Here is a 16192-nt window from a genome sequence, read left to right as displayed (position 1 = left end):
ATTTAAGTAGTGCTTGAGTTGAAGCTCACAGGCTTTTAAAATACAGGATATTTGTTTACTTTGATGTATCTATGCATACATCCAAGCACTATGATGAAGAGAGAGGATACGTCTGCGGTCCTCATGTGAGTGTCCACCTTTGTTGAATCGTGCCCTTTGGCTCTCTGCTAAGTCTAGTCCCTGTAGTCCTTGGCTCGTGTCACTGGAGAAAAAATCCGTAATCGTGCTCTGACTAGGCTCATTTGGTCCCTCTTGTGCTCTCCTCTGTGCTTGTATAAGGTGGTCTCTGTGTCTCTGGATCTCAAGAAGGAAAATAACCACATGTTGCTGATTTGGATGTGCCAAGAACTCTCTGACTGGGACAAACCGTAACTGAAAAGATTCCATGGATCTCATAGTATACAAGGGGTCTGAATGCATAGCAATCCTTTGTGTCAATCTCTGGCATGTCCCAAAAAGTACAGATTGGTCTCTCACATGGGATGCCCTTTGCCTGCCCTATCTCAATCCATAGCCTATGTGAATATACCGGAACTGATCGTTTGAGATCCTTAGCATGTGGGAGATGAATCTGGGTGTAGACTAGTGGTTCCATGAACCCCTCCAGTGCGCGCGCGCGTGCGAGAGAGAGAGAGAGAGAGACGTCCACAGAAGGCCTCGCGGGCCAAATAGAAAAACTCATACAAGCCACAAGGGGCTGAGGTAAAGGGTGCGCTAAGACCCTTTGCTGAGTACTGTGCTGAAATAAAAAGAGCTCAATGGCTCAAACAAAAACAAGTACAAAAAATATATCATATCATATCATGTGCTATCTGCTATCGAGAGCAGGTTGAGAACTGGAACTGGACTGGAAACTCAGACACCGAAACCGGGCACTATGGTGTTCCGTCTATGAGCGGTGAAAATGTCTCGAATCTAAGTCTGTCTGGCTGTCTCATATTGTGGCATCGGAGGGGGGCGTGGTCTCCTCGATCTTTGAACCCACTGAGCTATGTTCAAAGTGACCCCTTGTCTCGGGCTGTCCCCTTTGAGGAAAGCTGTGATAGGGCGAATCTCAATCGAGTGTGCTCTGGGCGCTCTCCGTGTTGTGGGTGGCCTCTGCAGTCCTCTCTCGGTAATCCAGACTGCTCGCATAGCAGCTAGCTCCTCCTCCACCCCATTGTGTCCTGGAGCTGACTAGAATGCATAAAAATCTGTGACGTGCCACTGTCTGTGGTTAGCCTCTGCATCCTGTGGTGTGATCGCCTCCTTTTGCTCTTTGATTTGTCATAGCAAGGTCTCCCTGTGTCGGCGCATCTCAAGCAGGTACATCCCAATGCAGACCTGGTCATGAAAATGGATCAAGCGTGATAGTGGGCAGAAGCCACTCCCGTCCTGATAGAGGCAGTGGTATCGTCCTTGGATCTCGTAGTAGGCTGGGCAGGCGCAAAGAAAGTGTTTTTTTGTCTCAACCACTCCCAGTGTGCATAGCGTGCAGGTCCGCTGCTCTCTAGGTATACGTGCTGCTCTCCCTGTCTAAATCCTGAGCTGATGGGATGAAACCCGCATCCCAATGGCGATCCTCAGCGCATTTGAGACTCTTCTGTCCTCGAGATATAGGGGTTTGACGATGAATCCCTCCTCTGAGACATTCAGGAAATTGTCACGGTAGAATTGTGTCTTAGTGGGCAGCTCTTGATTTCCCCCCCAAGCTCGAGACGTGTGGAGCTGGAGAACATCTAACCGTATGATACGGTTAATCTCATCTCGCGAGATCGACTTAGGGGGTGCATCGAAACTATACTGAAAGGGGGGAGCCTGTCCATCTGAATCCCGTGTCTGGCAAACCATGTGGATATACGTGCATACCATGTGTTCGCCCCACCCTCAGCTAGTCGTTTGGATGACTCCAGAGCTAGCTTCGGTAGTCTCCAATGGGGTAAGTCCTAGACTCTATGGATGAAAGTCACTGTCTGAAAGATGGCATCAATCTGTAGTGGTGTCATAGCGAACGCTGCCTGTACTATCTCACGCGGGACTAAGGGCTTGCTCCGAATTATCCTAGATTCCATGGTCACTTGTAACCGCTCAAATTTCTTCCACATTGCTATCGGTAGATCACATCCACAGAAAGGTGCTGCATACATGGCAGTTGGTCGCACTAGTGTATCGAAAAGCCAGCACTTTGTCAGTGGATCCTGGGAGTGTGCCTGGAAACACTGTCTCTCCAATCGGGCCAGAGCACCCCGTCCCCGTGTGAGTCGTGCCTGGGCTGCATGTGCCATAGTGAAAAGGGGTCCTGTGAAGAATGCTCCCAAATATGTATATGATTGCACTATCTCCACTGGCTTGGTTCGATAAGTGAAATTGAGTCGTTGGATTACTACATGTGAGTATTGAAGACCATAACCTTGGTCTTCCCAAGGTTGACTGTCAGGTCTCTCTCTCTCTACACAGAACACCTCTAGGGCCTGCAAGTGTCTGTGCAGCCCCTTCGCTGAGGATGAGATGAGGACTATGTCATCAGTGTATAAGATCACATCTTCACTTTGAGGGCTATCACTGAGGAGGCGAGGTCTACACACTAGAAAGTCTACACATGCTTTGTAGACTTTCGGAAGGCTTTTGACAGTGTCCCACGTTCCCGCATGATCAAGAGGTTACAGGAGCTACAGATTCCAGAGACACTGATATGGGGGGTGATGAGCCTATATGAGTCAGTCAGAGGCCAAGTTCGTGTCCTAAGAGGCCTATTGAATTGGGTCGAGAGTACAATTGGAATGAAGCAGGGATGCCCTCTCACCGACTCTCTTCGGGCTGTACATTGATGAGATCACCTCTTTCATAGACTGCCTAGGGGACGAAGGGCCGATCTCATGATACAGATATTGCAGGGTAGAGTGCTGTCTCCAGAATCCTGCCTGTCCTAGAGCCCGCTGCTCCCGAGCCTTTGTATGATTGTTGAGTTCCCTCTCTAGAATTGATCCATAAATCTTGGCCAAAGTGTGGCCAATCATAAGGGTCCAATAGTTCCCCGTCTCCATAGGGTCTACGGCTTTTTGCATCGGTACAATAGTGGTGGTACTCCAAGAAGGTGGAAATCTGTGACAAACAGCCCGGTTGAACATCTGTGCTAGGATCGCGGCTAGGACCTCCTGTCCATGTGCAAAGTGCTCAGTCCGGAGCCCACCGTGGTCCTGCGTTCTCCGATTGTGTAGACGGCGAAGTGCAGCCCTTACATTCTGTGTGGTGAACAGATGACAAGTGGTGGGCCGAGGTGTGGAGGACATATCCGGCGGTGTCTACATCTAGGCATCATAGAGGGAGCATGCATACGTGTGCCACACATCTGGGTCAGAAATGGGGATAGGTGGCTTTCCCTCTGATAGAAATCCCCATCCAGTGGTCGGTTCTCCTCCTCGGAACGATCTGACAATCTCATCCATCCTATGTGTGAGGAAAGCCCGTCTCTTACAGCATGTCAGTCGTCGATAGATCCTCTGTGCTTCAAGTGGTGTCAGATGAGTCAAAGTCTGCTGCTGTGTGAAGTGGGCTCTCGCCTCTCTGCACTCGTCGTTGAACCAAGGGTTCTCCTATCTCTGGCCCGCCTAAATCGAGTTGTGGGAAATGATCTGATAGCAGCGCCCTGTACCACGGAGACAAAGGTGTCGGAGGCGTTGGTGAGGTCTATGTCATCTCCAAGTATAGCAAGGAGCTGCTTGGCTAGATGGCCCATGTATACTGGGTCGAGCACGGTCAAAGTGGATCTGAGTGCATGGGGGCGTGGGGGGAGCTCTCCCTGTGGTTGGTGTGGTGGTGGCGTTATGGAAGGTCAAGTATGAGTGATCAGCTCCGAGTGGGGGGGGTATGGCGAAGTCGTGTATCCGTGAGACAAAGTCTAGTGGGCCTAGTAGATAGTCCACTGTACTAGATCCACCACCATGTGGGAAGCAAGTGAAAAGATGGCCATCTGTGAAGGCCATTAAAGATGATCAGGTCGTGGATTGCCCCTAGCTCAAGCAGATGTCGTCCATACCTTGTCACCTGTGGGGTATCCGTAGAATGCCTTACTAACCCGAGCTCAACTGCATCTAGTTCCGGGACTGTGTGTGGGGCTCTGTCATTCTGTGAGAAGTCAAGTAGTCCCACCTGTCTATTTCCTGTTCGTGCATTGAGGTCCCCAGCAGGAGAGTGTCTCCTTGTCTGGAAAACTCCGTGATGTCATCGTGGATCGTCTCATATGGACTATGCTCATTTGTAGTGATCTCTCGTGCATAGGATGACATGTCTGGAGGAAAGTAGCACACTGCAATGAAGATAGGAGGAGCATCTGGGAGCTGAACTCGTATCCACATGTGTCGTGCATGCTCCTCTCTCCGAACCATCGATATGAGTGGTCTCAATTGTGATCTGAAAAGGACAGCCACTCCATTGGAGCCTCGAACTCTGCTCTCTCTTCTCAACTCTCTTCTGTGAGCTGATTCCCATGTGTATCTAGTCACTGTGGGCAGCCCTCGTTCTGGACTCTCATGTGTTTTGGTGTAGAAAATCATATCTCTATCAATATATGTCTCGAGGAAACCCCCTGGGTCAGACCATAATGTGCCATTACAATTCCATGCTGCTATTTTCAATCCGGTATGTGCACACATCCTATGAGCTTGACACCATCACAATTCTCCCTCTTCCTTCTCTTCTTTATCCTCCTTATCTCCTCTTTCTCGAGTAATCACCCTACCATCCCTATATACAGCCCATTTCTCTGCTTCCCTTGCTGCCATTACTTTTATCATACCTTCCCTGCGATGTCCCTGTGGTAAGAGAGTGAGGTGGTCATGCAGGTAGATCCTGGTTCCCTTCAAAGTCGCCCTTGTGCTCATGAGGGTCTTCCTGTCCATGGCTGTCCGGAATTTCAGCACTGGCTTTGAGGGTGCCTCAGGTTTACCCACCCTCCAGGCTCTCTCACAAGTGAGATTGACTCCCATTTTGGTGAACAGTATTTTGGCATCTCCCATTGGAGTGTCTCCCATCGGAAGCCCCCTCATGGCTGGTCCTCCTTTTTTCCTCTTCAAGTGCCTCGGAGATAAATTCTTTTTTGGGGGCTGTTGTGCCCTTTTTGACCACATCCTTCCATTCCAACATCTTAGCTTCCCCTTTGCTGATTTGTTGTTTAAGCTCAGCATGTGTGCCTTGCATTGTTTCCTGCATGGTGGCAATGTCCTTCCTGAGAGTGGCATTTTCTGTTTTCAGCTCCTCCATTGCTTTGCAATTTCCTTCCGGGGGTGCTTTCATGTCCTTTATCTGCTGCAATTCAATCTCCAAAGCATGTACCCTGTCCTAGAGCTTGTTTTCCCTCCATGCTTTTTCAATTCAGCTAGTGTTTTATCTACATGTGCCTTCTCCGCAAGGAGGGCCACATTAGTAGATTCCAAGCTATCGATTCTTTCAATCAATGCAAGGCATATCTTTTGGAGGCTGGTGAGGACATTGGACGTAGTGTTTGGAGTGGTCCCTGCTGTGTAAGCTGTCATGGCATTTTCAAATGCTTGTTTCCCCCAAATGTCCTCCACACATGCTCGTGTAGGCATTGTGTAATGTAAGTATCTTTTATTTGCTGAACTGGAAAATGCAGACATAGAGAGAATCTTCACATGTTTTATCTGCTTCTGCACTTTTCTGTCAAGCAAAATCACTGTCATTAAACTAGGATCTAAGAATCCTCCCTACACCCTTCTCAAGGGATATTAAAATTGGCTTATGATTAGAGAACAAGAGGGACGTTAAAGTAGTGGTGTCAGCCAAAATCCTTCTAGAGAAATAAGCTCTATCCAACTGAGCTTTTCTGTGGAAATGACCTATCTGAATTTTGTCTAGGTGGGGACTGGCTGATTTGGGATGTCATAAAGTGTGCGTGCATAATCAAACCAGATATGGGTGTCAGTGAGTGGCGGAGGGGACCATCCTTCTAGAAATCTCCGCCAGAAGTCCTTAGAGTTGTTACTAAACAAAATGTTCAGTAGCTCCTCCTCCTTTCGACGAACGAAGTGTAGTTTCTTCCTCCGTACCAGTCTACAGTATTCACGTAGCGTATCTGGTGCGCTTGGAAGACTGTTTTTGGTTTCGAATCTGAGTTGACGGCGTAAGGCCTTACACTCATCATCGTACCAACTATTACAGAGTACGGTTCCAGGGGGTGGTGGGCGGGTGGTGTGGGGAAAAGCGTGAATGGCAGCCTCGTGTAGTGAGCGGGTGACAAGGGCAGCACGATCCTCTAAAAGGGGTATGAAGTCAATATAAGCGAGAAGTATGTACAGACGGCCAGAGTAAGAAGGCGAGTGATCCCGATCAAAGCGTATATCGTGGTAGGTGGAGTAAGCACTGAGTGGGATGGAAGGTGCTGTGCGAAGGGAGGTGGAGATGCAAAAGAAAAGGTATGTATGATCAGCCCCTTGGGGGAGAGGTGCTACAGGTGAAGTCAGTAATGCGAGATGTGAAGACAGGGGATCCCATGATGTAATAATCAACACTGGAGCCCCCCCCATGTGGAAAGCATGTGAAACCACCTGAAGCGGGCCATCTGTCAAGACCATTATAGATAATGAGATCATGTATCCTGCCTAGGTCTAATAGGGCCTGCTCATAGGATGAGAATGGACCTCGCCTGTCAGCCGAAACCCGTAGCATACCTGCCTCCTCAAGATTAACATGCCAGCAGAGTGGAATGATCTCTGAAATCAAGAAGTGGTACCTGACGGGCCCTTGTCCTCGCGTTGAAGTCCCCCACTAGAAGGACTTCTCTGCGGCTAGAAAAGTCTAGGGGAGGGTGGGGCAATCGATGTCATGGGTAGGGGTATATCAGAGCCAATAGCTGTAACAATAGAGGCTGTGGGCGGAAGTGGAGCTGAAAGTGGAGCTGGAGTTGGAGCTGGAGCTGGAATTGGAACTAGAGCTGACGCTGAGGCTGAAGCTGAGGCTGGCGCTGAGGCTGAGTATGAGGATGTATGTGATGTAGCTGAGACCGAAGCTGAGACTGAAGCTGAAGCTGAGGCTGAGGCTGAGGCTGTGGCTGAAGCTGAGGCGGAAGTGGGCCCCGCCTCTGCTTTGCTATCCACTCCAAGTCCTCTTCAGTTGTGTCGTGTGTTCACATCTTCGAGTTTCAGCTGTCTGTTTTTTCTTGGCGGCTTTATCTGTATCCTTGCCACCTTTTCCCATTTCATTTGATTGACCTGTGTTCAGTGCAGGTCTTAGTGCAGGAGCAGGAGCATGAACATGAGCTCCCTTCCCATGATGGGGGGTATCCCCAGGGGGCTGCAAAGAGGCTGAGGGGTGGTGGGGGGGGGCTGTAGGTAGGCTGAGAGGCTGAGAGCAGGCGGGGGGGCTAGTAGGGAATGGGGGGGTGGCTGGAGAGCAGGGGGAGTAGCTGACGGGTCGAGGGAGTAGCTGAGGGGGCGGGGAGCTGAGGGGTGGCGGGTGGCTGGAGTGGAGGAGGCGGAGTAGAAGGGGAGGAGGGGGCGCAGCAGAGGGAGCTGCAGCAGGCGGGAGGGAGGAGCAGAAGAGGGGGAGAGAAGGCGAGCAGGAGCGGAGGGGCGGAGGAGGCAGCGGGCAGAAGGGCTGCGGGTGGTGGGGGGAGCTGCAGGCGGGGCTAGGCGGGGAGGGAGCTAGGCGGGTTGCGAGGCTAGACGGGGAAGGAGGGAGCTGCGAGCGGGGAGGGAGCTGCAGGTGGGCGGAGGGAGCTGCAGCAAGCGGAGCTGCAGGCGGAGGGGGGGCAGCAGGCGGGCAGAGGGGCTGCAGGTGGAGAGGAGGCGGCGGCGGAGCTGCAGCAGCGGGCGGGTGGAGGAGCTGCCACGGGCAGCAAGCAGGGCACAGAGAGAGAGAGAGAGAGAGAGAGAGAGAGAGAGAGATTAACGTCTTCAAGAGGCCTCACGACAAAATATTACAAAAAGCGTAACTACTTTATTTAAGTTTCAGAGTCGCAGAAGGTATCTCTTTGGTTTGCATAGAGTGTCTCCAGAATTACTATAAGCCAACTATAATATAGTGTAGAGATAAATAGCCTTTATTTACATCAGTTTAAGACACAGAATCTTTGGGTCTAGACTTGAAATCTTTGATGAACGCCTTCCCATCTACAGCCCATTTTCCTCCCTTCTGAGCATCCTTTACTTGACCAGTTCTGTAGCTTTTGCAAGATCCATGTTTCATGCCTTTGAGCTTGTCAGTTTGCTTGAGACCTTGCCATCTTGTCACTGAATAACTCGCGCTTGTGCCCCCTTTTGGAGGACACAAAGTAGGTCATCTGAATCCCATTCAATCTGGGGGAGTTTCCCCTTGATGAGATCAATGTTTCCATTCAAGCACCTATCTCCAGCTTACCAGCCCTCAGGCAGCCCCCCTATGCATGGACCCCGATTGGCAACTCTGGTTTCTTGTTTATTTAATGTTAGTAACGTCTTCAAAAGACCAAAGGGTCTATGAGACTGAAGAAAACCAAATATCATAATACAATAAAATCTAAGGAATGGAGCCGCAAGCAGGTTGATGTTTGACATGAGAAGAACATGTAGAGAAGTACATCGTGATGCTGTGTCTTATACATATTTGAGAGTTCTCCTTTTAGGCCTGACCTTCAAGAGGGAAACCAACATACAGGACCTGACTAGTATCCCACTAGCTTATTTTCTAGAGATCATTTCTTGTAGATCTTGGAAGAGAAATTTGTCAATCCCCTTGACTATACCTGTCTCCATTCCACATGTGTTAAGAATCTCGATTGGGCAATTCCAAGTGTCCTCTAACCAACTATATATTAAGGCAAGACGAGCAAAGGGAATTCCACATGAGGGATGGCTGTGCACCTTATGCTACATGCAGGAGATTAGATGCCTTGGCCCATCCCGTTAGTGACATGTGGCAACCTTAGTGCTCAAGGCCAAGGACACCCCCAAGATGGAGATCACAAAACTGGAGGCATTTGTGACGGGGGAAGGGTTGCAGGGAGTCATGAAGTAGGGTGGTTGAAATGTTCACCTTTGCAGGTTCTCGCTCCCCTCTGACCAATTTCATCATGTCCATATGCTCCTCTGCTACTGTACTGCTCCGTGCAATTGTGTCTACCTATCACAGAAGTTCTGCTACCTCCTTTTAAAGATCACATCTGAGGATGTTGATCTGTTGTTGCTTGGCTTCTTCATGGTGCATCTCCGTAAGAAGCTGTTGTAAGAAGTCTAGGGAGAAGGGTTAACTGTGGTGGGTATATGCCTAAAAGTGGAGGGCGAGCTGAAGAAAGACCGGTAGCAGTGGGTAAAGAGGAGAGAGTGCACTGCATGAGATGTAGGGGAGACGAGACTGAGGTAAGCAGGGAGATATTATCAGTGGAGCAACGGGACGGGCGGGTTGCATCAGTATCTCAGGTTATGATGTCGTATCTCCAAGAGGGGCTGAGGTATGGCATGATTGAAAGGATGAAGCAGCCCCACCATCCTTGTACAGGATGGTACAGACAGTTTGGTTCCTGCTTTGGTGTACTTTCACTGGGGATAAAATTTTCCTTGCTTTCTCATGCTGCTCGTTTGCCTTGCCCTGCAGTTTCTTCTCCATATCCTTGGGTGTGTGTGGAGGTCTGGTAATATCTCCAAAGCAGAGGGGAGGGGGGCCGGGGGGAATGCAGTGGAAAGGTGAGTTCCGATGCTCACTTTCCTACTGTTGTTGATCCTATGTTTGTCTTTTTATTTTTCCATCTCTTTCTCCATATTCTTGCCATGTGGGGACGTCTGGTAATATGTCCAAAGCAGAGAGAGGGGGCTTGGTAATATGTACGAATCAGAGAAAGAGGGGGGGGGTGGGGGGGGTGGGGCGAGAGGAGGAGATGGCGAACTCCACCTATCCTATCCTCTCTTCTCTGCTCTCCTTGATCTCATCGATATCCTGAAACTAAGAAAATTGGCCAAGAGAGAAAGCAACATAGCTAGGAGGCGAGGAGAGAAGGGGGGGGGGGATTTGGGTTTTGCAGAGGGGGTGGGATTGCAGAAGGGGAGTCGAGCAGCTAGCAGGGGGTTGTAGGTGGGTGGCTGGAGGCTGAGTGGGAGTGCTGGTTGGGTAGGGGTGGTGAGGCTGATGAGCAGAGGGGCTGGGGATATATTGTGTAAGGATGAGCAGAAGGGTGGGGGGCTGAGCAGGGTGGCTAGGGGCGCTGAATGGAGATGCTGGGAACTAAGTGGGTTGGCAGAGAGCTACGAAGGGGGTGAAAATTGAGTGGAGTGGTAGGGGGAGTGAGCAGTGGGGCTGCGGGATGAACGGCATCTGAGCGAGGGGTTGGAGGTTGAGCAGGGTGGCAACAGGAGCCGAGCAGAGCAGGTATGGGGTGGCAAGGGGGAGCTGAGTAGAGGTGCTGGAGGCGGAGACGGTTGCTAGAGGGCTTCTGACTGGAGGGGCTGGGAGTTGAGAGGAGTGGCGGGGGAAGCTAAGTGAAAGGGGCAGGGGGACTGAGTGGGGGGCTGAGGAGGGTGGCTAGGGGTTGCTGAAAGAGAGGGGCTGGGAACTGAGCGGGTTGGCAGTGGGCTGCTGAATAAGGGGTTGGGAGTTGAGTGGAGTGGCAGGGTGTGCTGAGCAGTGAGGTTGAACGGGGATCTGAATGAAGGGAGAGGTCTCCATCAAAGATCTAAGAGGAATTGTTCAATGAAAGAAACAACAAAACAACCCGTTGATGATCTCTAGACTAGGTTGTGCGTTTGAGACTCATCAACTTCTATGTATGAGCCGGTAATTTGATGTCTTCGTTTTTTGCTTTCTCCCTAATGTGCTTGTATGTGCGATATATCTAGCACATAGGTTTCATCCGCGCGCATGAGAGAGAGAGAGAGAGAGAGAGAGAGAGAGAGAGAGAGAGGCTTTTTACGTATATGGAGTGGTTTGGACCCTAGAGCAAATTATAACAGACTAATGTGATAGTTAAGTGTGTGAATTTGAATATGCTTTGCGCTCATTGCACATTTTTTTTGGGGGGGGAATTTGTAGCAATGGGTGTCGCACTAAATTGTGAATGATGGTGGATCCTATCATGCCTTATGCAACTACCAAGTATAGGTTGCCAAAACTTAAGAACCTTTAATAGGTAGTTTTGAATTCTTGGCAATTTCTCCTAGGTGGTTGGAGACAATGTTTTAAGTTGTCCTATGCTAGGTAGCATATAGATCAGCATGCTTGGTGCTTGTAGGAATGTATGAGAGGAAATAGAGGATGAAGATATGGATAAGTGAGAATTATCATAATCCAAAAAGGCATAGGGCGTATGGGTACCCTTTACTTTTTGAACCTAAATTTGGAAGTATTAGATAAGGGAATGTATATATAAAGCTCACAAATTTCTTATCATGTTTTACATGCAACATCAACTTTGGACAAGATTCCACCATGAGGGATGGAGTGCAAAATTAGTACTGGTAAGATTCTTTTTATCATAGACGTGTCATTCTGTCATTGACCACCATTCCTCCATAACTTCATTATCATTGCATGTGATTTAATATGCCTTTTGAGTTCTTGATTATTTTTGGTAGCATGTAATGAAAAATATATTATGCCAAAATGGCTTCAAAATGGATTAAAAATACAAGTGGCATCCTAATTTATTCAAAATGGATCAAAAATAAAAGTGTCATCCTAATTTGGCTACAAGTGTTACAGTAACAAAATTATTTATCATCCTCATTGAATCACCATGGGTATTAGTGAGTACCAAATACATATATCCCAAATAAAAGTTTTAAGTGTGAAGTTTAGTATTGTACTAAAGGATGCATCTGACTTGTCCTAGTGTGCTTGATATGCCATTTCCATCACCATCACCATCACCATCACCATCATGATCTTGGTTCTCATAGTTTTGGTCATGTGCTCCTCATGCACGTTCCTCATCATGGAGAGACAGAGAGCCACCACTACCGGCTCTCCCCTTGGGTAGAAATTGTCATTCACTTCATTGAAACAGGTCGATCTAGATCGGCGGGCACTTGGAGAGATCTCCCATGGTACCAGAGGGTTATCTCCGTCTTTCCCCTCAAGATAGTGGGTTTTGATCTCATCGCGGGTCTAGTAGTTGCTTGGAAGGAATGCAGTGATCGGCTAAGGTGGAAGGGGAGACAGGGCCTAAGAGGCGATGCCAGCGTGGCAAAATCTATCTGGCGGAGCAGGGAGTTCAAGCCAGGGCCGTTCGCTCTTCACGACGTCGCGCTCGGCCATACGGAGTCCGCTATCATAGCTATGGTCAAGGCGAACCTCAGAGATCTCGGATCCTTAGAGGACGTTCTATATGTTGATGCTAGGTGGAAGCTTTGTCATAGGAATGTTTCCTCCTCAGTGCCATGGTATCTGCAACATTTGCATGCGTCCCTAAGGATATGTGGATTTCTTAATCTTTTCATAGCTACCAAAGTTTTGTGTCATGGATAGGTCCCTCTCCACGAGGGCAGAGTGTTGGGATAACTAAATTGTTGGCAGTGGAGATGGTAACAATGATTTTAAAAAGGTGAAGAGGTAGCGATTAAAACGATTGGAGGTGGGAATCAAGAGGTAGGGAATGAACAAACTAGAGGGGGTGAGGATGAAGAGACTTGGAACTTTTAGTGAGGGAGGAACTAAAATTGAGATTATAGAGCTATGGAGGAGGACGTTGCAAGAATGGCTCTCATTTGGTGTGCTTGTCAATGAAAATGAGGGTAGATGTTGCCAGACCAGTAGGACGCAGATCATGGCCATGAGTTGCTGGAGACCTCAAAATATGTAAGGTTGAAATTGAAGACATTGATGAGCCCATATGCGGAGATGAAAATAGAGGATGGGCAATGGAGAGGTTGGTAGAAGATAACGAAAGGGTTTCGATGGAGAGGTCTACATAGGAAGAGAGGAGTTCCCCATTGAGAGGAGTTCCAATGGGGAGGTTTGCATAGTAGAGATGTTCACACACAGAGGAAGGAAATTTTATGGAAACTAGGGAATCAGTGATTACCGAGAGGAAAGAAAAACAAATGGCAATTGGCCATCATTATGTCGAGAACCGGTTGTCCCAATTTTCGACACTGCTAGCTGGGAACTAGAGTAGATGTTTGGTTGTCAATGGCTTGCGGTGGGTGACATGGATTGTACAACTTTACCAACCAAAAGGTGGCCTTCATTAAGATAAATTTTCATCACTTGAAGCTTGGAAATGGCATTTCTAAAATAGAACCTGGAATTGAGCCCTAGAACCCTCTCATTGGAACTCGGAACCCTATAACCTATAACATATTCACTACTAGATCTCGAAACTCAAAAATCAAAACTCTTTTTTGGAACTAGAGTGCCATAAGGGTCTTGTCGAAACCCAAAACCCCAAGTTGGAACCCGTTTGATGGAATTGAGAACCTAGGATATGGAACACTTATGTAAAAAATCAAGACCAAACCTCAAAACCTAAAAACTTGACTACGTGTTTTTGGAAAATGTGGGCCTCTCGTTTGTAATTAGACGAATCTTTTTTTATTGTAATAACAAGTATTTAATGAGTAAAGTAGGGTCCTTCATTTCATGTGATTCGTAATCCTATGGGGCGTGTTGAGAGTACTTCAATTTAAACTATAATGTGTAGTGGCAATAGATAATGTAGTTTGAGATTATTGTTTTTTATATTGTCATTTTGTTGATAACGGTTTAAAATTTAGATTCCTTTGACTTTAGCCATTAACAATGGAAGTAATAGTATGAGAAAGGATGAGAGGATTTTTGTCTTGGAAGGAAGGGGAACTGGTGATAATTGAGAATCACGTCTTCAGAATAGGAAAAAATCTCGTTCTTTATCAAATGCACGTCTTTTTACATCCCATTATGAAATCTTAGATTGTGACGATACATGGAATTGTACATAAATTAATTTTTTGAATTGATTGTCGCGATGCAATTGGCGGGTTCAGAAGGGTGTAGAGGCTCCCAAGGGGAAGGTTCACAACAAATTCACAAGGAAGGATTAGAGAGCAAGGGGGTTGCACAAAGGAAGGGGGGCAGGGGAACAAGGAGAGCAAGGTATTTGTGAAAGAAAGAGTAGAGCAAGGGGGTTGCACAAGGGAAGGCGGAAGGGGGGGGCAAGTAGAGCAAGGGGATGGCGGTAGAGGAAGGGGTGGTGCGAGTAGGATTAGGGTTGCAAGATGGGTGCAACAAAGCAATGGGGTTACATAAGTAGAATTATTGTTTGTGAGAGAGAGAGAGAGAGAGAGAGAGAGAGAGTTAATTAAAGTATACTAAAGAACCACTGATAGAAAACCTGATACAATGGAGCAAAAGGGTGGAGCTACTAAACGAGCAGCCTAACCCATGATAGAGAATCGTGTAGGACATAGTCAATGTCATGATCATCAATGTTACCATAGTCAATACAATACAATACAACACACACGTGGCATGAAACGTCAAGGCAAGCCCGGTGACAGGCTAGGCTGCGCAAGCAAAAACCCCGGGATAATCACCACTGGAACCATTTGAATGTGTCTGCATACCAACATCTCTGATTTCCTTGAGTTGCTAATGCCATAGACGAGGATAGCGCCAACCAAGGTAACCTGTGTCACCTTGCAATACCGGAGCCATAGTCTTGCACTCGGTATAGACAAGAGAGGCTTTGGAATGCTGCATCTAATTGCAATGGAGATGCCTCAAACTCAGCTTGAATGAATTGATAAGGAATTGGTGGCTTACTGTGGATCATCCATGATAACAAGAGAACATATATTCTCTTCACTCGAGTCCACTTCATATCGGAGAGGTCTGGCCCCCAATAAGGGTTGTCGTACATGCCTGTAGGTCGGACCAAGGAGTCGAAGAGAAGAACCTAGTCTATGGGTACTGGAAATGTAAGTGGAAGCACTGTCTCTCCAATTTCGCAAGGGAGGCCTATCCTCTACTCCAGTCGGACTTGCATCACCGATCTCCTTGTGAAATTAGGGCCAGAAAATAGAACCCTCATGTATGTATATGAGGAAACAATCTCAACCGGTGCCTCGTCGAGGTAAACTTTTCTCTGTGTACAACTGCTTGAGAGGTATTGAAGATCATGACCTTGGCTTTACCCAGGGTGACCTTCAAGTCATCTAACTCACAAAAAGTGAGCGGTGCATCTAGATGTCTCTAGAGCCCTCGTCAGATAAAGATAAGAGCACCACGTCATCAGCATATAATAGAATCTGGAGCAAGGAACGGGAAAGAGAGCAACAAGCTCCCCCTAGTGTCCTCATGAAAGACTCAAGCTCGTCTATGTAGATGCCAAGCAAGGTCGGAGAAAGCAAGTAGCCTTGTTTGACATCAATGGTGCTCATGATTGCATTTTTCCATCCACCGCTCGTCCAAACTCTTCCAGAGACCCTCTTGTATAATGCCATAACAACCCATATAATCTCCTGCCCATAACCTAGTGTGTGCTCCTGGCATTGTATCAAAGGCTTTGTGAAAATCCACAAGTAGCAATACTCTCTACTTTCGTGTCGAGTGTAAGTATGTGGTCCATGGTCCCGTGATCACGTCGGAATCCTGCCTGCCCCTCTTCCCTGAGACCTTGCATCTTTGCATACCGGCTGACCTCGATGTTAAGTACTGAGGCAAGTATCTTGGACATGATAGCTGAATCATAATGGTCCTATAATTTTTTGGGCTCATGGGATCCCCTGCCTTATGGATAGGTGTGATGGTGTTGAGGGTCCATGTGCGTGGGAAACCGAGGCACAATGCTTCATTGGACATCTTTGCTAGGATCGGGGGTTAGGATACCAATCCTGTATGGAACAAACTCAGTGCATAACCCCTCATCATCTTTTGCTCGGCCATTACGAAGCTTCATCACCATGTCCTTGACATCCCCCTTTGTGAATAAAGTGCAAAATGTGTGTTGTGGCTAGTTGGGTGAGGGGGACCGCCATTCTAGGAATCTCCACCAAAAGTCCTTGGAGTTATTACGAAATGGAATGTTCAATAATTCCTCCTCGTTTTGGCAAATGAAGTCTCATTTCTTACGACGTACTAGATGATGATACTCATGTATCATGTTTGGTTTACTCGGTAAGCCATGTTTGGACTCGAATCAGAGTTTTCAAGGAAAATCCTTATACTCTTCATCGTACCAACTATTACATGGTATTGACCCTAGAGACGGTGGACGATTGGAGCCCTTGGTGTATGGCAATGCATGAAGGGAGGC

Source organism: Dipteris shenzhenensis, chromosome 31 (genome assembly GCF_047967505.1).
Source record: "Dipteris shenzhenensis isolate YYH24624 ecotype China chromosome 31, Dip_SZ_1.0, whole genome shotgun sequence".
NCBI lineage: Eukaryota > Viridiplantae > Streptophyta > Polypodiopsida > Gleicheniales > Dipteridaceae > Dipteris > Dipteris shenzhenensis.
Note: the sequence above shows the minus strand (reverse complement) of the source record.